The sequence below is a fragment of the Leiobunum rupestre genome, chromosome 4 (genome assembly GCF_980474605.1).
Source record: "Leiobunum rupestre chromosome 4, qqLeiRupe1.1.hap1, whole genome shotgun sequence".
NCBI classification, from domain to species: domain Eukaryota; kingdom Metazoa; phylum Arthropoda; class Arachnida; order Opiliones; family Sclerosomatidae; genus Leiobunum; species Leiobunum rupestre.
In genome coordinates this window covers 36,200,274-36,222,583 of record NC_143387.1, presented here as the reverse complement: position 1 = coordinate 36,222,583, position 22,310 = coordinate 36,200,274, and the positions used below count along the sequence as shown (strand labels likewise).

General features: G+C 37.0%; 1 long non-coding RNA gene across 1 annotated transcript; it reads left to right on the top strand.

Moving 5' to 3' along the window:
* Nucleotides 1-18,911: 18,911 nt before the first annotated feature.
* LOC149947603 (uncharacterized) lies at nt 18,912-20,464 on the top strand. The gene is made up of 3 exons (XR_016480511.1): nt 18,912-19,043; nt 19,185-19,265; nt 19,546-20,464. It is a non-coding gene; the product is annotated as an uncharacterized LOC149947603 (long non-coding RNA).
* Nucleotides 20,465-22,310: the final 1,846 nt, after the last annotated feature.

Here is a 22,310-nt window from a genome sequence, read left to right as displayed (position 1 = left end):
AAGTGAAACGGATTTTGAGCAGAATTCCTCGCGCGCTTCTAACTTTAACAATATTATATTTTAACTCGTGCCTGGCGATCACGTCATGGTTTCCATGGTCACGTTTTTCCATAGCGCAAGGATTATAAGAATTTTTGTATTTTTGAGTCCACTTATTGTATGTTCCGTGTGAAACCTAACCTAGGAGCAACAAGCACAGCACCCGACACAAGGAGAACTCAACCCTTCAAAAGTAGCGCATTTTCTTGCGTACAGTTTTCATTGGTTAGACGGTTTAGCGCCTGCTGCCGTCGGAAGGGGAAAATTCGTAAACTCTCCTCCCCACCCGTAAAATGTTCAGCGTAAAGGCTCGTCCAATGAAATTTGTACACAATACTGCCTTAGCGTGTTTAAAGGCTAGCTGCGTTCTCCTTGTGTTTGTTGCTCCTAGGTGTGAAACAATTGTCTAATTGAATTTTTTTATATGCAAATGTTATACAGAGGCATACCTATGAGCAATTACGTTACGTATGATATTACTGTAGGTAAAAATAACGAAAAGTGTATATTTTTGGTTTAAGAGTGACTTAGCGATTCAGTTACAACTCAAGATCGTGACGATAAATTAACGCGTTGATGCGCGAAAATCGAGCGTTTAGGGAAGATTCTTATCAGCACCGTAACCAGGATTTGATATCAGGGGGGGGGGGGCACGCAATTTAAACAAATAAAAAAAAGTACATACAACCATACGTTTCCGGGGTGGGGCACGGCCTGACCCCCCCTGGTTACGGCCCTGATTCTTATTCTGACAAATACGAAAACTCGGAAAGGCCTTCGAAAGAAAAAACTGCATTGCCTTTATGGACGACTATAAGCAATTTATTCAAAGCCACACCTTCTCGATAAAATATGCTTTTTGGCACGCGAACCCCCTTCTAATACGGCGTTATTTCCCCCCGACGTCGAGGACGTAAATAACCATCTCCGATATCAATAAGTCATTGGAGTATATAAGATCGAAACAGACTCGTGTCTATATTTATAATGTTTACCCTAAAACTATAAAAGACAGAATATCGACTCGAGAGAAGATAAAGCGTTGAAAAAGCAGAGTCAGGTCGCGCGAGGCCCATAAATTGTGGAAATCGTCCGAAAACCTCACTTTCAAGTACACGCACGCGTCTGAAAGCTAAAAGACGTTATTCGGATTTTCATAAATTCCCCAGAATATAGGAAGTTTTCCTTTCGATCGTATATCTTCTTTAAAAAAGAGACGCGAAACCGATAAAATTTCAGATCAATTTCGATATATTATCCTACCATTTTTAGCTCCAATATTTATAGATCGGATGATTTTTATTTAAAAGCATACTCTAAAAGAATATTTTAAAATTAAAAAAATACCGTTGAATCATTTATATTTCGTTGCATTTTAACCTTTAATAAATATAAAATTACTTTACATTAGAGTGGTTGGTAACTATAGAAGTAGATATGAATTATTGATAGATGGTTCAGACTATAGATTTAAACCGGAAGATAATTCGTCTTATGATCTTAAAACCGCTTTTTGTAGTTCATATTTAACGTATGAAACTCGTGACTACAATAACTTTAAAGTTCCGCACTTACAGAAACTACAACCATCAAATAATTCCGGTCAAAATGTCAAATACCTTTGGCTGAAAGTCGGAAAAAAACAAGGCGTTTGATATATCGATGTCCTGGCTGGTCCCTCCGGGGTACTTGGAATTTCCACTCTTCTCAATGCGCAGGCTGGTGCGTCTTTATCCACCGTATTTTTATACCGTTTCGCGGTTTTTTACTTATTTTTCGAAATATTTTTAAATCGACCGTGCAGCAATTGAAGAATATATCACATTTTCCTCATGCCTCTTTAAAAGTTTTCTATTTTTACAATCACTTAAAAAACTATTTATACATATAATATTAAATGTATTGGTGGTTTTTTTTTCATAGAAAAAAATATTTGCGAAATATTTTCTTGCTATACATTTTAAACAAAAGTTTGCGGCCATTTTAAACAAATTGCTATCTTTATTAGTTTAAGCAGAAAGTTACCCACGCCCGGAATAGGTTTTTTAAAACCAATTTAGATATTAAAGTTGTTTCGAAATATGAAGTATATTCTCCAAATGTCACCAAAGCTACTTCTTTTAATTAATAAATCTTCTTTGCACCCAGTTTCGGCAAGAAAAATTCTATTTCCTTCTTTAATTTGGTATTTTTTTAATTTCCAGTCAAGAGGTCGATTTTTTTATATAGCTTAAGCCTTAATGAATTATTTTTCAAACTATAGGAATATAGTGGTTAGCACTTTCGGCTCGCAGCAGGACGAGCCGGGCTCGATCCCAGTTTGTGGCACTGGGTTAAAAATCGGTACCATTCCTTCTGCGTTGAATTTGCAAGTTTTCTCCTCACTGATTAAAGGGGTTTTACCCTGAGTTCTTCGTTTTCCCCTTTCCATAAAAACTTGTAGAGGTTAACGGTAATAGTGATTGGTCAAATCAAATTTATTTGAACTAAAAATATGGCGAGCAACAACTTTCTAAATGGAACCAAATCCGTAAACCCAAAGGTTCTCGAGGTAATTTTTGAATGACCTTGACGACATGGTTCAAGATCATTCAATTTTACACTAGTAAATGTCCCCCTGCACGAAATTTTAAATAATAAAAAAAAAATTTTTTCAGTTATTTATCATTTTTTGTTTGTTAGTTATTCGTTATATCATATGTAACATAATCACTCATAAGTATGCCATAAAAGTATTTTCGTTAATGAAACCTTGTTCACGGGATATGACGTAAATTACGTCACTTACAATTCCGTGACGAAATTCACGTCATCAATTTTACTGATTGGAAACGGAAGTTAGTGAGAATTCCTCGCGCGTTTCTGGCTTTATCCATGTCAAGTTTAGCTCGTGTCTCGTGATCACGAGATTTTGTTTCCTTGGTAACCTTTTCAATCGCGCAAGGATTATAAGCATTTTTGCATTTTTGGGTCCGCTTAATGTATGTTCCGCGTGAAACAAGGTCTCATTGCATTTTTTTCAATGGAAATGTTATACACAGGGTTATCAAAAACCCGCCTTTTTTAAAAATTGAAAAATCCAGTATGGTTAAATCCGGTTGTAACCGGTGGTTTAAACCGGTTAAAACCAATTAATAAAAAATGATCAAATTGCTTATATCAAGCCCTCATTGCTCAAATTTCCCGATTTAAAAATTACGTTTTTGCGCGTGACAGTACCTTTACATTGTGAGGTATAGCAGACTTATTTACCCCAGGGTTCGTACAAAATTTCCGGAATTAAATTCCCTGACATTTCCAGGTTTTCCCTGACTAAATTGCCAAATTTCCCTGACCATTTTTGTTGAATAAATTTATGTTTTGAGGTAAAATCTTGAAAAATGTTAATTATGTATTTTTAATAAATTTTTCAAACATTTATTTACCGGATTGGTTTTTGGGGTCATTTTAAGATTCCCTTACTATTTCGGACCATTTTAAATTTCCCCGACTATTCCCTGACCATTGGGAATCATTTTCAAATTATCTGACTTTTCCCTGACCTTTTGGAAACATTTTCAAATTCCCTGACATTTCCAGGTTTTCCAGGTATTCCAGGTCGTGTACGAACCCTGTACCCGCTTTTATACCCTAACATGGCAGCGTATTTTCACGCGCAAAATTAATTTTAAGATACCCTAATTGCTTATATGTTAGCTCTCATTACTTGCGACAAAAAATGAAGGTTAAGTTTTGTCAATGTTTCTAATTAATTTCTCAATTTTTTTATAAAAAAAGTGGTTTTAACCATGGATTTTATTTGGTGGTTAAATCCGGATTAAACCAGGGTGGTTTAAACTAGTCTGGCTGGCTCTTGCCAACCCTGGTTATACAGAGGCATACTTATGAGTAATTATGTTACATATGGTTATATATTTCACTGTATACCATGGTTTGTTTGAAAATGTAACTGACAAATACTTTATTCAGCGAATCAATTTACAAAACAGTAACAGGTTGAAAAGACATTCCACGAGGGTGGTGCCAGGAGGAAAGCCATTTCGCGGAATCCTGTAGGATGAGTGTTGGAACGTCGGAGGAGTTTTCTAAAGTTAGCAACTACAATATCGTCTAAGTGATGGACATCGGAGGCGCGAAAGAAAGTTGACACGACGTATAAAGCTTATTATAAAAACACGTGTCCGAGTCACCTTCATTGAGTGACATTGACTAACCGTTAGAGGCTTAAACTCTTAGGCGACGCGAATTAATGGCTGAAGTGGAATTCAGCTCCCCTTACTTCGAACTTTTCGGAGGTAACTTCACTTCGGTTTCGGTCACTTCACTCGAGCCGCTTGACACCGGCTGCTAGTAAAACGGAGATAAAAATTAGAAAATGTCTTAATGAAAATCTCCATTTCAGATCACTCGAGGAAAGGCCGCGATACGAAAAGCGTAAATGTGACAAAGGGCGCCTCGATAGAACGAGAGAGAATGGCTTCGGATTTTACAGAAAGGACTGAAATAAAGGGAAAGAGGAGAAAAGCGGTTTTTATTGTTTTTATGCAAATGATTCCATTCCCGCTGCACTTTCTTCGTCGTTTCTTCGGAGTGCGCTTCGTCTCTTTCAAATTTACTTATCAAAGGAACTCTCATTCGCCTCAAAAAAGAAATGTTGTGAGGGGGGCCTAATCTCATTTTCTCTTCGCGTTTGATGCTCGCCAATACTCTTCTATTAGCTTATAGAGAATAGTTTTCCACTTATATTTAGCACCGTACAAGGCTTCATTTTTCAGTTCAATTAAATATATTCAAACTGAATATTATTATACAGGGTGTTTCGAAAGGTTATGCGCATATTTTAAGGAGTTGTAGGGGGTGAGTTGAGAGGTATGCCTGTTTTTTTCCCATTTTCCTACGATGAGTGAAAAGAGCGCCAGAGAGCTTCGAAGTGTGGCCTTCTAGCCCCTGGAAGTAGGCATTGGTAGAAGTTCGTGAGACGGGAATGCGCCGGTTCGGGTACCTTTCCCGGTAGAGACGTTGAGCAGCCAAAACATTGCCATCCGCTAGTCCATACACGAAATTAATATTCGCCAGTTCTTCCGAAGTGAACCTCATTGTTGCAGTTTGAAAGTGATGAGCACGACTTTAAATACTGGTTAAGTTTACTTTTTAACGCTAGTTACCTCGATTTGTTTACAAAGCCATTTTTTACTCATCACACAAACCCAAACCTTAATGTTCGCGTTTCCCTGCTGCTTTGTTTGCGCTTGTTGCAGCCTACTTCCAGGGGCTAGTAGGCCACACTTTGAAGCTCTCTGGCGTTTTTTTAACTCTTCGTAGGAAAATGGGGAAAAACAGTCATACTTCTCAACTCACCCCCTACAACTCCTTAAAATGTGCGCATAACCTTTTGAAACACCCTGTATAATTTATTATATTACATTACATTGCATTGCATTGCATTACATTTAAATATTTGGAAATAAGGAAATCATTCGAGGGTTATAACATTTAAAATAAATAATTGAAAATATGGTGAAACCCTGCTTTGTCGGCTCGTACCAAGCTCCTAAATGTACTTTAGGGATTCACGTAAGCCCATCTTTGTTGTCATCTTTGAGATTTTTAAATTATACTTATTAATATTTAAATTAAAAATTCACTTTTCGTGGAAAAACTACATTTTTTATTCATAATATAGTACCTTCCGACCGTTGACATTCGCATTCCCAAAAGCTTCTGAAGAAAATCGTTATTGCTTCATTTATATGAAAACTGGGAGTTACTCTAATTGTTTAGCAAGTATTTCTACAAAGCGCGTTAATGCGTTTACATCATTTAAATTAGAAATTCCCGGAGCAATCCAACTCCTTTTATACGAATTATTATTTGCTTTTTCTTGTAGGTATTTCTTTCGTTTAACTCGGGGAAATCCCAATAGGTTCCAACGCGTGTTACGCCTCAAAAGTAAATATTGAATGAGAAAACGATGACTACGTAAGATTTTTGCGAAGCGGGTGGGGTGCAACGTCCAAAGTGATCTTGGAAATTTTCCGGGCGTTTTGGCATTTGGAATACTCCGGGTACAATGGGAAGAGAAGAAAAGTGCGCGCGCGATATGAATAAGGTATAAGAAGAGCCACGGCGCGCAGTCAGTTCGCGGGGAATGAAAATATGGGAAGAAAAATAGACCCTAGAAAAGGCCGAACCTCGGAACTTTTCATCCGCGAGAGGTAAGAGGAGGCCTTTCTCCATTCTTTCGAATGAGGAAGGCTTAGGGCCAGGAGTCTTTTTTCGCTGAAGAGTTCTTGCCTTTCACGCGGCTTTGAGGAACTTGGTCACCCGGCCGAATATGCCCGCTCGACTGACATACGCTCTTCAATCAATAACGGTGTCCCCGCGACGGGAGATAAAAGACGTCTGGCTTCGGCATTTTACGCAAATTCACGCGGAGTTTGCTCGCGGGAATATCAGACCCTCTGAGGAATATTTGATTCTACGCCGCGTCCAATAAGAAACGGATATAAGTTTATTTACGGCTGACAAGCGTTTAAATATATCGGTCGAATAAGTTTTCTTTTTGATGATCTAAAATACGCCCATCCGACCTTATTACGGGAAATTTATTTTTGAAAACACGAAAGACTTAAATTTTGACGTGTACGCGGCGTGAGCGTATTTGTACGCGTATCACGTACAACTACACACGTACGCGTATTTGTACATCTTTTACGTGTCGATTTTGTCAGTAACGTAATTATAAAATAAATTTCCAAGTTAAAACAGCAACGTTTTACATATCCTCAACGGTTTAAACTCTTCATTTAGATATATTATTTTTACAAATTAAATTATTCTAGTCTAATGTTAACACGCTGCTACTAATGTAATAAATAATTTTATACTCTAGCTGAAAGATATTCGTATTGAGTGATACAGTGATTTTACAAAACTAAATATTCTATGTATAACTAAATATTCTCAACAAAAAGGTCTAGTTTTACACGATCGACATTATGTGTATTGTGAATTTTTTAAATTGTATTTAAATTGAAGTTACACGCGGCAATATTTCTTTATATTAATGTTGGGAACCCTAAAATTTAAGCACAAGTTTGAGACAGCCGATCTCGTTATAAATTAGTTTTGCATAGTCATATGATTAGAATTTAATTAAAGAATATTTAGAATTTAATAAAAAAATTAGAATTTAATTAAAGAATATTTAGAATTTAATAAAAAAATTATAATTTAATTAAAGAATATTTAGAATTTAATAAAAAAATTATAATTTAATTAAAGAATATTTAGAATTTAATTAAAGAATATTTAGAATTTAATTAAAGAATATTTAGAATTTAATTCAAATATTTAGAATTTAATTCAAATATTTAGAATTTAGTTAAAAATATTTAGAATTTAATTAAAAAGATTTAGAATTTAGTTAAAAATATTTAGAATTTAATTTAAATATATTTAGAATTGAATTAAAAATATTTAGAATTTAATTAAAAATATTTAGAATTTAGTTAAAAATATTTAGAATTTAATTTAAATATATTTAGAATTGAATTAAAAATATTTAGAATTTCATTTAAATATATTTAGAATTGAATTAAAAATATTTAGAATTTAATTAAAAATATTTAGAATTTAATTAAAAATATTTAGAATTTAATTAAAAATATTTAGAATTTAATTAAAAATATTTAGAATTTAATTAGAAATATTTAGAATTTAATTAGAAATATTTAGAATTTAATTAAAAATATTTAGAATTTAATTAAAAATATTTAGAATTTAATTAGAAATATTTAGAATTTAATTAAAAATATTTAGAATTTAATTAGAAATATTTAGAATTTAATTAGAAATATTTAGAATTTAATTAAAAAATATTTAGAATTTAAGACATTTTGAATTCAATATAAGTAGGCGAATTTTCTCGGTACTCTTTCAAGTTGCTTTTTAGTGTGTATACACCCTCCCCAGATAATACAATATTCGATTTTCGAAGGAATTGGGCTAATATATATAAAATTGAAAAATATTTAACTGGATTTAAAATTTCTTTGCAATTCAAAGAGGATGTATAGTTTACATTGTGATTTTATATCTACACGAGCACTCAAATCTAATAACTTATTGTTTACATTCAATCTGTTTAATAGTATAGCTATAATGAAATTTTTAAGCTTTCTAAGACTGTTATATTAAAGGTTTTTACTTTCTAAGTTTAATTCCTTTCGGTGATTACTTCTAAGAAGTCGTTATTGAGAATTTCACAAGCTACTATCGTTTCTATTGTTGTTAGTACGGATACATATAATAAATATTTACATGTATATGTTACGTATGTGTTAAATGTATAAGTATATTTGCAGGGATAATTAAGAGGCCAGTAGATATAACGTAGTAAACGAGGGTCCTTACCCGCGTAATCCCTATAGTAAAGTGTAAACTAAATTTTACCAGCGATCGTAAATTTCTAAAATGACGTAATGCCCTTCGGGTTCAAAGTAATTATTGAAGTTCCCCCGATTTAAAGGCGGCTGGCGAAATAAGTAGAAAATAATTTAATTTCGTATGATCGAAGGGGTCCGGCTTGTTGCGAACAGTAGCCGCGCGAGGGCGCAGTCGTAGGTCTATCTTCGCTTTTATCCAATTACCGGAGCGGCCGAAATGGGATCTCGTCCGTCAAAACAGTTGCTAAGGCGACGACTAAATTATTTATCCTAGCGCGTGCGACGCCGGCACGCGCGAACGCGAACCCATCCTCGTACGATTATGCCGTGGGGAAAAATAATAGCTTTTGCGAGGGAGATAATATATTTCCCGCGCTCAAAGTTATACGGCACACGAGGAGGAGAAAGTTCTATCTTTAGCAATCAGTCATCGAAACAAGGTTTGTATAAGGCCTAAGCTCCAAATGTTTGGATTATACCTCCATTATCGAACCAGATATCGGCGGCTGATCGGATTTCAGAGATGAAATTCTGCCCCACGCGCCGTCAGTTCATTTCCCATCAGATCCCGTTCGTATTATAAGACCGCGAATTCCAATTTAAAACGCAAACATTTCGCTGAACCCCGTATATTTCATTTGACCGATTTAGTTCGCAAATTTTCGAAGACTTTTTTTTTTTTAAAAACAAAACTATTTTTATTTCTTAAACTATAGTTTTATTTGATTGAAAAAAGGCACATTTCCGAGCCAAATAAAGCAAACCGCACGCGGAGCAAGCGCGCGCGGGGAACAGAGCGCTGTTAAAGCCTGTTATAGCGCGAACAGCGCGTGATTAAAGTCCTAAAACGTCACCCCGAAACAAAAAATGGCAGATCGCTTGGCGGTAAATTTCGCTCGTTTAAAAATTAATCTCTCGTCATTAAAAAAAGATACAATTTTACGACTGATATTTTTCAGTTTATTTAAACATGATCTTTCAAATAGACCCAAGTTTTACCAAACGTGGACTTTTCCTTTAACGTTTCGGTTTGCAAAAATTTCAATAATCTATAATTCGCCTCCAAGTATTTTCATCAGATGTTGCCTTGGTCGTTTTTTGCGCTATAAGAAAAAGGCATTCTCTATTAATATCAAGTTTCTTAAACGAGCCAAGATGCCGCGGAAACAAAGCGTCGGGAACAAAAAGAGCAAGAGCGAGCTTCCTCTCTCTTTCTCGAGGCTGACCGTAAACATCGATTTCCTTTTGACTCGAGCCATTTGTTTGCAGTTTCTCTCGACGATAATTCATATAATATTTGCAGTTACAGCTGTTATGTCAATAGTTTTATTGGGCCATTAATTACAACGGGCCTACTGGCCACACCGCAGACTCCGCGCTTCGGAAATAATTCAGACACGCGCCAGAGAATGAACTCGCGCTATAAAACCAGGAATTAATGGACCTTCTTCGTTGTTCACTTTTCATTAGGGCTGCGTGAGTAGCGGTTTTAGACAATCGAGTCGGTTATCGAGTATCAAATTTATTTTCATCGAGTATTCGAGTCGAGTAATAAGGAAGTCGAGTCGAGTAATCGAGTACTTGATTAGGGGGAACTTTCTCTTATTCGAGTCGAGTAACTAAAAGAAACCTCGAGTTATATTTTTAACGAGTCAGGTTATCGAGTACTTGATTAGGAGCTGGTTTTATTCAATTAATTATGAAATTAAATTTAAAAGTAACTGTCAATGCTGAAAAATATTCCTTTAATTTAAATGAACCACAGTTTCCACAGCTTTGTAGGTACCGTTTATTGCCCCCAAAAAGTTGTAAAAACCCCTCTTTGAACTTTGAAGCACCGAGGATAGAAAAAACTAATACTCGACGAGTTTAGAGAGCAAATTATTCGAGTAATCGGGTACCCAACAATGCAATTTTTTGGTACTCGGTAATTAACGAGTATTTTCGAATTACTTATTCGAGGCCGAGTTCGAGTACTCGACCTCAAAAAAGGCCGAGTACTCGATGATGTTCGAGTACTCGCACGACCCTACCTTTCTTCCAAACATTTCATTTAATCCCTGTTTCAGACTGTACGTGATACTTACACGGTGTAACGTAAATTGCCTTACCATAAGATATATATTTCGAAACTCCTAAATCTTTATCTTCGGCTGGCCAATTAAGCGTGTTTTATTAGAGTGAAATAGAAAAAGTTACTCTTTCGAGCAAAGGTTCGGAGATTTCAACCCAACTTTATTTCCTTCACTTCAAATAAATTAACCAGGCCTAGTTTCTTAATATTTAAAAAAACGTTATTTCGGAAGTTTAAAACCAACCACTTTCGTAGGAAATGTACGTCTTATCAAACTTATAATACGCCTTGGATTTAAGCGCGCGAAAAATATTTCACGCGAATTTCTAGGCGGGAATTTACGCCGTTTAAATCCTATAGTTCCCACTTGGCGAAAAAAGCAGTTTTCGCGCTGTAAATTGACGCGCACGAATAAAATTTGCGAAAATTTTAAAATATACCATCAAAATCGCGCCTCCGCGGTTCGAAGCGAGCGTTATATTTTTTTATCGCTGGTGTCTTAGCGAAATAACAAGAACCCCTTCGTTTGCAGAAATAGCTTTTCGAAATCTGCTATTTTTCTTCTCAATCCTATTTCTCACTTCGTATTGTTCTGGATGCATTCGAAAGAACCTACGAAGCAAATGAAATTTTAATTTCTTAATCTGTCAAACATTGTTTATTTCAAATTATTCACTATTTCGTCAAGTGGGAACTAGGTTTATAATCGAGCCACACGGGCTTAGCAATATTTATCCGCATTTGTCTTAGACAATAAGATTATCCCTTCCGAACCAACGTAACCGCTGAAGTTTTTCAAATCAATTTCTTTTAGGATCTATTTATTTTCAAATTGAGCCGAACCAATCTAAAACAATTGCTCCGCGAAACTTGAGAAAACCGCAGAGACGTTTTCAATTATAGAAAGGATGACAAAGTAAACACAATCTACAGACAGAGAAAGAGTGAACCAGAATCGAGAAAGCGATATTGACCTACGAGCGTCCACTATTTTTTATTTTCTCCTTCGGTTAAAAAGCTGTTACATTTTCGTTGTTCCAGGGTCTCCGTCGACTTGGAAATTTCTCCTTATCAAGAGTAATAATGAGTTGAAAGGGCTGTGGGCTCCGGGAACGTGTCTAGTAAAAGGTGAGCGAACCCCAAATTCAATTCAGACTCGTCGAGACACCTAGTACGGGCGATTCTGTCAGGAAAGCGCGTAAGAAAAGACCAGAGGAAAGATGTAATTAGACAGAGCCAGCCTCACTTCGCCACGAAATCGTTTCTTCCTACAGACGTCTATGCCAGTTATACGCTAGGGGGAGTTTTCGATCCAAGATGGCAAACTCGACTCGGAACAGGAGAGAAAGTTCCAACTCAGAAGGGCCCGAAATAGCGAGAAAGAGAGAGAGGGGGGGGGACAAGTAAAAAGTTTTCGGCAAGTTCGTAGAGTGTATTCATGCGAGGACCGATAAAGGTGTTAACTGTGCCAAACCCCGTTTGCTAAAGTTGCAGTCGGGGGAAAGTGCCCCGGAAGACTGCGAACTCGACGCGCTCCATCAAAAAGAAACCATTTGGGATTTGAACGGAGAAAAATTCTCGGATCAGTTAAAGCGGACAGCGGCAACAACAACAGCGCTGCCACGAAAAAACGCGTACGACGATTACGAACTTGCCAGGCGCGCCGAAAGAAGATTCTCGGAATTAATTAAGACAGGGCCGATACCAGGCGCCCTTTCTTACACCTCGCGAGATTTGATTTGTTTTTAGACAAAATTGCTTACACCTAGGAGCAACAAACACAAGGAGGACGCAGCTAGCCTTTAAACACGCTAACGAATGGTTGTGTACGAATTTCATTGGACGAGCGTCACGAGCCTTTACCATGAACGTTTTACGAGCGGGGGGGGGAGACAATTTCCGAATTTTCCCCTTCCGACGGCAGCAGGCGCTAAAGCGTCTAGCCAATGAAAAATGTACGCGAGAAAATCGACGACTTTTGACGGGCTGCGTTCTCCTTGTGTGGGGTGTTGTGTTTGTTGCTCCTAGCTTACACGAATAAACAATAAAGATTTGACTTTTTTAGAAGTGCCAGACATTAAAATCGCCAAATGGAGGGTAAAATTACAAAACTCACAAAAATAAAAAAATATAAGATATCGAAATAATATTTCTAAGAATTCCGATAGCGATGTTCTCATTTATATCGATGTTTAGAAAAATAAAATTAAAATAATATTGGTTTATTGAATTGACGTTTTTTATTCCGATAAACCACGTCTCCGCGTACATCGATTGGACCGTCTTCCTCAATTCTTATTCCGGATGCCCTGATTCAATTGATACTATCAATTTAACATTATATTTAGATTCGCCTTAAGAAACGACACCGTGTATTGCAAAATTTGCGATGATTGTGAAATAAATCGAAAGAAATAGACCTATCTAATATGAAAAGAAATTTAAGAAAGAGAAATCAAATTAAAGGTTTTCGAAAAATATTTTCACAACCTATTTTTTCCCACACAATTTAGGGTTCCTATTTCTGGGTCCTGTTGAAATAGATGTAGCGTCAAATATTGTGAAGTATAACTCTACTAAGTGTGTTCCAGAAAAATTATCTTCTGCTGTAAACCTAAATTTAACTATTTTGACATATTAGATTCTTATCTCGTATTAATTTAGTACAGACGGAATTACAATAAAAAAAGCGATTTTAGTTATTAACATTCTAGCGGTATCTGCCACTTTTGGAGATTCGTATTAAGGGGTAAACGGCGAGTGAAAGTTCCCGATAAGCCTTTCTATAAAGTCATTACGCTTGCCGAACTTGTTTTAACGTATCGCTTTCGTCACGAGATACGTGGGAGTTCAGTTCGGTTTTGTAGGTCGAATTTTAATTCGTGTCTTGTTCAACTTGTTAAAATGCTCCACGCGCTCTTTAATATTTCAGCGTAAAAGGCTCGCGGATTTTTTTTTAATTCGGGGAGCACGCGCGAAATCGTTCGAGCCCATTTACGCGAAAATATTAAAGAGCGCGTGGAACTTTTTAACAAGTTGAATAAGACATAAATAGAGTTTATACTAGCGTCTAATGGCTATCATAGTGAAACGTCACTTCTACGTCACGAGTGACGCGCCCGATACATCTAAACAAGAAGGCCAATGTTACTTTATAGAAAGGCCTATTTGAAACATTTTTCAATCAATTAAATTAATCTTAATTTCATTCGATTACTTTATTTTTAAAAGTACCACTGATAGTCTGCCATGTAAAACAAGTAAATAATGATCCCATTTAATTCGCCATTTCACCATTTTATTGATCAAGGCGCTCATTTGAGTGACTTGACTTGGGCCTAATTAGGTGGTGCCTTGGGTATTAGCCTAGCTAATTAAAATTATTATAATTATTATATAAATCAACCTACCAATACTGCACACCTCTGATTAAATCTGTTATTTAATTATTTTAACAATAACCTTTGACCCTTTTCAAGAAACCATTATTTATAATTTTTGTAGGTAGATATGGCAAGTATAAGATACAATTCAGAAAATGTTCATGATGGTGGACATTCGTACTAGTTTTGGCTCGTGTGAAGAACACTTTTTTTCCGTTATTATTAATAAATTAATTAATTAATAATTACACATCCGAGGGCGTAACTTCAAAGGGTCATATGGCATGTTATAATTGGTCTTAAAACTTTAAGCTGGGAATTTTCACGGTACCGAAAGCTACTTTTTCCAACTATTACTAGCATTTAATATTAAAAATATAGCACTGGTGTTATCAGGGGAAAAATTAATTTTATAAAAGGAAGAGGGAATTATTAAATGACGCCACTGAACCCCTCGAAAAATTCACGTTAGCATGGTATATCTAAAAAAAAATTAAATTAGTTAGCTCAAAATGGAAATGTTTATCCTCCTTTCACCCTTAAATGGGGACTCGAGAAAGTGCTAACATTTTATTTTATTTTCCGCTCATAAAATGATAATCCGTAGTTAAATTTGGCTTTTTTACGAAGCTCCAAAGCGGAACAATTTTTTCGACCATGTAGCGTATATTTTCACTACGCGTTTAGTGTTTTCGCGTGAATAAACATCAATACCTCGCTAAAATCGGTTTAGTATAAAGTAACACTATGGTGCTATACTTGATCTTCTATAGAAGATAAAAATGTGAGAAGGCTGGAAGTTTTAAAATTTCAAGCAAAGCAAAGACTGTCACTCTAGTTTCCTTCGAAACGTAAAGCGGATTAAGGGCTTCCTTTTTCACCGGAAAGAAAGAGACAATACTATAAAGCGTCAAGCGGACAGTCGTATCTTCGGGAAACGCGACAAAGGAATCAAGTCGTTCTATCAAAATCCAACTATCGGGGCTGTTGGGCCCGGACAAGTCGTTTCGAGGTAGCTTAACCTTTACGACGAGAGAAGAAAAACGTTTTGCAAAATATGACACGTTCCAGACGATGGTAAAGAAAAAGCGGCGAGTCACTTTGGGAGGAAAAAAGAAGCCATTGCTCACGTTTAAGCGGTCGTTTCTCGACGGCGAAAGAGAAAATGAAAAATGGATTCTCCGTTTCGGCCGGAGGTGACAAAATAAGAAGACTCCGTGACGCGCTTTTTTCAAACAAGGGGAAACGTTGATGCTTTATTGTTCTTTGACAGAATGACGCCACGATATGCCGTTGGCCTACGACCGAGTTACCAAACAGAAACGAGCGTCTTGTTGACGGGGACAACATTCTCTAAAGTATCCTTTCGTACCCGGACATTTGGAAACAGTTTTTGGTCGACTCACGGACTGTAAATTTTAGAGGACCGGTATTCCCGAGGTATTTTACGCCCCGTTCACCGATCAGGCTGACGGAAGTCGCTCAAGGTCATTAAAAAAACCTAAAGATTACCAGGGGTGCCTTACCGCGATAATCTTCCCTCTAGACTATGTTTTCATGAAGGTAGGAAATGCGGATTTGAGGAAATCCCGATTTTGTTCTCAGCGGGGAGCTTATTAAGAAACTCGTATTTGGACGTTTTCATGGAAGTCCACTCTTTACTTTCAAACGGGTTTCACACCCCAGAAACCTCTACACTTGGAATGTTCTTACTACTCTCTCCACTTCCTTCGGATAAGGGCAGCTGGCCGGTCGTTTCATTTTGCAGTAGCGCGTGATTACTGTAAACTCCAAGCAAATCGATCCCAGTTTAATGCTAAAAACTGATTTAGCTTTATTAATTTCCCAATTTATTAGCTTAGGAAAATTAATACGTCAACGAACACAAAACTCAATCCTAAGAAGGAGAAGCATTCTTTCGCTAAAATTAAGCTATATTCAGAATTAGGTTCCACTAAGCACTAACTTCTTCAAATGAGCCCAATCCTACTTTCGAGTGGCTCAGTTAACTTGTCCCCCTCCCCCCCCCCCCAAACGCTGTGTTCAAAAATTAACAAGTTGATTGAAAGGCACCCATTTTGCACCATCAGTAAACCATTACGCACCCATGGTGTTAAGTAAGAAATTGCAATTTCAAAGGGGGGGGGGGCAACTTTATCCGAGCCCACCCCCCACTTCCATTTTTCCCTAACACTTGTTAACCAATCAAACGCACCATTATGCACCACAGTCGAATTAAAAAGTGGGGGCTAGGTTAATATTTGATGTAATGCTATAGGGATAAGGGTGCGTAATGATTCGACTGTGGTGCATAATGGTGCGTTATGGGTGCGTTTGATTGGTTAATAAGTTTTAGGATAAAGTTGGCCCCCCTTTGAGATTGCAATTTCTTACTGAACACCATGGGGGGTGCGTAATGGTTTACGGATGGTGCAAAATGGTGTATAATGGGTGCCTTTCAATCAACTTGTTAATTTTTGAACACAGCGTTTGGGGGGGGGGGGGCAAGTTAACTGAGCCCTTTCGAGTTCTTATCTGTAGTTTACGTCACTGGGAATTTACCAGGTTACCGCCCCTTTTCCGCGGCTTATTTTAAATAAAAATTTAAAATTTAAACATTGAAATGTTCGCGTACGATTCCAAAAACCTATTCGCAAAATTTACTAATTTAATCACGTCAACAATTAAATGTATTGTTTATATCTTTATATTTCTGCTTACATTTATTTTTTAATTTAAAAAGTGTCGTTAAAACCTAGGTTAAAACATGTGAAACCACAACCTTTTAGTAGTGCTCGGAATTATTTATTCATTATCATAAATTGCGAAATTTTTTTCCTCATCGTATTGAAGAAATAAACTTGTTATGTAACCAACGATTTCGTTAATCTACTACTCATTCTACTTATTCAAATAAATAATTGTTTTTATTAAGTTTTAGGTGTATCCACTTTCTTTTATTCAGCTATTTCATCTTGAAATATTACTATTTAAATTAAGGCTAAAAGTATTTATTCGTGAATAAAAAAAAGTCCGAGCACTACTTATTAGTAACTACATTTCCAACTAAATAAACCCCCAGTGTATCAAACACGTGTTCGTGCGTTTTCATTCGAAGAAAATCCAGATTTACCAAGGAAATACAGGTGCGTTTCCGGTATTTCAGAAAATACGTGTTTTCTCAAATACGAGCGTTTTCATTCAGCGTAGCACGGATTTAGAAATACGGATTTAGGAAATCCGTATTTCCTACCTCCATGAAAACATAGTCTATTTCTTTTCTATCTCTATGCGTGGTACAAATGACCTTGACGGACTCTCTCACTCTCTATTTCGAAGTGATTGATGCGCGGGGAAACCAAAATTCTACAGAGGAAGGCTACGCTTTACTCGTCCTCTAAAATTTACAGTCTTTGGTCGCAGTAGCGGCGCTAAGGTTTTTTCACAGGTGGGCTAATTATTTTGTGGCCCCTAAGAATTTTGTGGCCCTTAGCGGGAACCTTGGATTGACCATATTTCGCAAAAGTGGTGAAATCGAAAAAACCCAAAATTTTCCAGGAAGCGAGAAGAGCAAGGTCGTTTTATTGTTGCGGCACTCGTCGCGTTTTTGGACCCCTACTGACCTTGTATCTGACCTGCATGAGAGGACACGTGCATGCCTGGATATTTCCGTAAATTCCCATAAGCCCCTTTCTTTTCAACTTTATCTCAATTTCCGCTACCTTCCTCCCGAATCTATATGTTTATGGTCTACTACCTTTTTGAGTAAACAAATTGATTTTGAAAGATTTTTTCCAGAAAAACGTTTCTTCGTAATAAAACAAATTTCTAGAGATAAAGAAAATTCATAAATTAAAATATGTGGCCTCTTAATTATTAATATGTGGCCCTTTTAATATAAATATGTGGCCCCTCTCAGAAATGCAGGGGGGCTAAAGCCCACTTCAGCCCACCCTTAGCGCCGCTACTGCTTGGTCGACTCGAGTCGTGCCTTCGATGAAGAAAGAATGTTACTTACGGCACGAAGCCGAAGCCCGCCAGTTCCCAAACAAACTCTCGAAGCGTCACGGCGGCTTCGTTTTCGCAGTGTGGTTAGATAGGACACGAAAGGCGAACTGTCACTATAGACGGTATAGGTCCCCCTAAGGCGAAGGAGAAATCGCCTAGATTCCGCCGCATTAACGTCGCTGTCTCAAGCAGCGATGCTCTGGGCTTGAAAAAGGGAGTTGGGACCTCTAAGCGCTTCCAATGACCTTGAAAGTTCCCGTTTCGAAAGTACTGCATTTATATTGGACCCAGGAAATAGCCTCGATACGAACTCTGGCAGTTGGCCGCGAAACTACAACAGTCGCGGTCTAAAAATACGCTCGTTGTCTCGTCCCCCGAAGGGATATACACCGCGTCTATGTTGTCACCATGGTAACAGAAACTGAGAAGATATATCAAAAAACTGGCTTTCGTTTATTTTATTCTTTCCGCGACTGTTGGCTCAAGGAAGACAGTTTCTGTTAGAATTTACTTTTTAAACCAGATATTTCAGGGAACTTTGATAAAGATTATAAAACGCGTTTGATCAGTTGGGGGAGGGTTCAAATTATAGCGAGTTAAAAATGTGAAGAGAAAAAATTGGTTCTATCAGATTTGGCGTTCATCGTGACGTTAAGCTAGACGTTCCATAACTCTGGGTAAGGTATCCGTTTGATTCGTTACGAATCGAAGCATCGTCGAAGGCAGCCAGTAAGCGCCTAGCTCGTACCGATAGGTCTTCGAGCAAACCAAAAGACGCGAAACTCGGACCAAATAGATCTTCGAGTGTAAAACTAAATTAAATTAAATAAATTAGCCAGAAATTCCAACGGTAGACCGGTTTCGTCCTATTTGGGACTCGTCAGTACCACCCTCCCCCTTTTCGGCTTTCCGTTGCTACGCAACTCGCTTTGAAATTTTTAACCTTATATGTTATTTTAGACCTTTGTTACTTGAATCAGGGCCAGAGGTTAAATTAATGATCATTAATCCAAGGGTATTTCTGGGATAAATAATTGGAATATTATTAATCCAAGTATATGTTATCGAAATGGTTAACGACTAAAATGTTTGGTAAGTATTTGTTAATGTTGAACCTTAAGTAATTTGCGATCTAGATGTTTCTGGGCTTTGTCATACTTGTGGTTTAAATTATGTTTTTCCAATGTACTAGGAATGGAAAGTTGTACAAAAAAATTGATTATTTCTTTCAAGTAATCAACACATGGAACATGCTGATGCATCTCATCTTTTGAAATAAACCAAGATTGATCGATTGTTCTTGAAATAATTCTGGTAATCCTCTCTTTGACTTTATTCATTTGTATTACCATTGGGAAAAGTTTATCAAACTTGTCCTTGATCTCGGATACGTTGCTCTGGAATCTTTCAGTTGGTATTGTCAAGCCACTGAATGTTGATGTATCACGAGACTTAAATGATGCTAATATATTTGACTGGTTGAGTGTTTGTTTTTCATCTACAAGTTTGGTTTTGCATTATTCACAATTGTGGTTTTTATTACAACGAGATAAGACATATCCTGAAATGTAAGATAGTTTGTTTTGTTTTCCAGGCCCTTGGCTTTCAAGTGAACTTTTACAAATTTGAAAGTCTTCCTCCGAACATGCCCTGGGATAATAATTATTTGCTGATGGAAGACTTTCATCATAATCATCTGGAATTATTATATGGGTCTTATATAAGTTAATGTTAAGAAGGAATTTGTCTCGATATTAGGTTTAGTAGCCTGCTGAATTTCAATTGTAGGAATTTCCACTGATAAAGAAAATCATGTTAAAATTTAATAAAGTGGTTTTGAATGAAACTGTTTACAATCCTGTTCTGTAGATATAGTTTCGCTGGAACTTGCTGCAACTGATAATATTGTTGCGCTCTTCAGGGGCGTAGGAACGTTCTAGAAGTTGGAGGGGGCAAAGTGAAACCCAAAGGGGTCTGGAGAATGGTTTTGAATTTTTAATGGAGTGTAGCTTTTCCGAATGCATTTGTACATTTTTCTACTATATACATTGGCGGGAAAAGACTGAAATTTAAACACAGTTGAGGTTCTATAAGCTTTCTATGCTTTTAAAATGATAATTTGAGCCTTGCGAAGATTTTAACTGAGAGGGGGGAATAACATTAGTTGCCCCTCCCAGTAAAATTCTAGGGAGGTGCATTGCAATCCTTGCCCCCCCCCCCCTGGTTCCTACGCTCTTCCACCATTTCTACAGACAGTTTACTAGATTCTATTTGAAAATTGAGTTTTAACTTATGACCCCGTTACCAATGTATAAATTTCATCGTACCAGTTGTTTTATGATTGTCCTTGATATCATTTTCTACTAAGTTCTCCGGAACCTTTACGTTTGAGCAACTAGCTAAATTATCATTCCCTTGGGAAATATGTTTCATTTAAATTAACTTATAAATAAACAATACTTAAAACTCAATTTTTACTTGTTGGCTTAAATTCATTTGAAAATATTGTTGGAATAGCGTTTGATGTCAGTCTGTTTTTGGTTTTACTATTCATAAAACAAGAATCCTCAATGTAGGGCGCATATTTTATTATGATGTAAATGTATCGCATCTTTCAAATAAAGATAGCTTCTTCCGACATTATCAGCCATTTCTCAGAGCTAAGTTTATTGAAAACCACATATTAAAGGTAGGCCTAACAAAAGCTATTAATTAATTTTTCCCACCGTTCTTTCTCTTTTCGAAACTTAAACAAGGAGATCCTTTGCTTTACTTTGGAACTGTTACAAAATTTTACAGAACAATTACTTCCAGGCATATTTCTTTATTGATACAAACCCTCAAGATGATAATTTCTAAGCCAAAACGCGTATATAAATTTTTGCGTCTGAAATCCGCTGTTTGGGATTTCGAAAAATACGCTTTCTCCCGGCCGTTAGGCGTCGCTCCGCTCAGGATTTTTTTTAAAATTCCGGGGGTCGCTTTTCAGGCGGAGTTTCATATCTCTATATTGTCAGTATCTCTGGTTTAACCCAAGTCATCAAGCGACTTTATTGGGTTACAACGCGTAGGAGGGTCGTGGCAAGCCCTTCACGCCACGCGAGCCAACAGCTCCCTACACTAACTATTTCACCCAGGGCCACAAGCTGGGATCGAACCCGGCTACTCTCGTTGCGAGGCGAAAGTGCTAACCAGTCCGCCACCCTACCTCCGTGAACGCTCCAGCTTCTATACGAAACTACGTCGGAAATCGACTTCAGCGACGCCAAGTTTGTCCACATTGAACTAAAATTACCCGTGAATTACCTATTCCCAGTATTAACGCGTGCTCTTTGAAGCCTGAACAGCGAGTCCCCTTTGATTCTAGCGCGCCTTTATGGTCGTTCCACATGTTATTGCTCCAAAACGAGACTCGAGGAAACAATTCGCCGATTCTAGCTGCTCCGTAAGTCCCGAGGAAATTGAAAGAAAGCGCCTTTTTTCCACGCCACTACGCGATACGCACTCGCCATCGGGGGAAACTGTTTCAAATATACAGGCTCAGAAATTCCGGCCGTTTTTTAAGAGACCGAATTTAATATTCAAGAAGTTTCCAATAAAAGATACGGCATCCGATACGTCGTACTGAGGACACGATACCGAATCAGTCGCGGCCAAAAACCAAAAAGTTTCATTATTTCTCGACGTCGTCAGCCGAAATCTAGCCTCTCACAAAATAGAATTGGAAATCAGCTAATTTTGGGATTTTTTTCGTACCATTGTGTTTTCAGTATAAAAGAATTAACTTTAAACAAATAAAAAGGTTGAACACAAGCCCACCGTTAAGGAAAGACAAACGAAACTAAAATTGAATAATATTTAATACCAAAAGACGATTTCCGCAGTCATAAAACTTGGGTGAAAACTCGGAACAATTCTCTCCTCCACTGGTTAAAGGTATTTTCATTCGAGTTCTTTGGTTTCCCAATTCCATAAAAACTTGTGGAGGTTAAGGGTGTAGGGAGAGGTTGGATAGCGTGGCACGAAGGGCTTGCCACCATCCACCTACGAAATGTCGCTGATTTGGGCCTATTACTGATTATTATTGTGATTTTTTTTAATGTCTAAGGAAGACTTATGGTAACCATGGTGATTTTCATAGAAAGGCGTGGTTTACAGCCAAGATTTTCTCTTGAAAATTAATTTGTGTTTATTACAGAGACAACAATGTTCTGGATTTCTGTTCGGTACAATGACCTGCTAGAATGATTGTATTTTAAATTCATTTTTATAATGAAAGCTAGTATTTCTTATCAGTGACATGTAAATTAACAGTTTGAAATTAATTTTTGTACATATCTATAATTACTAAATAGTTTT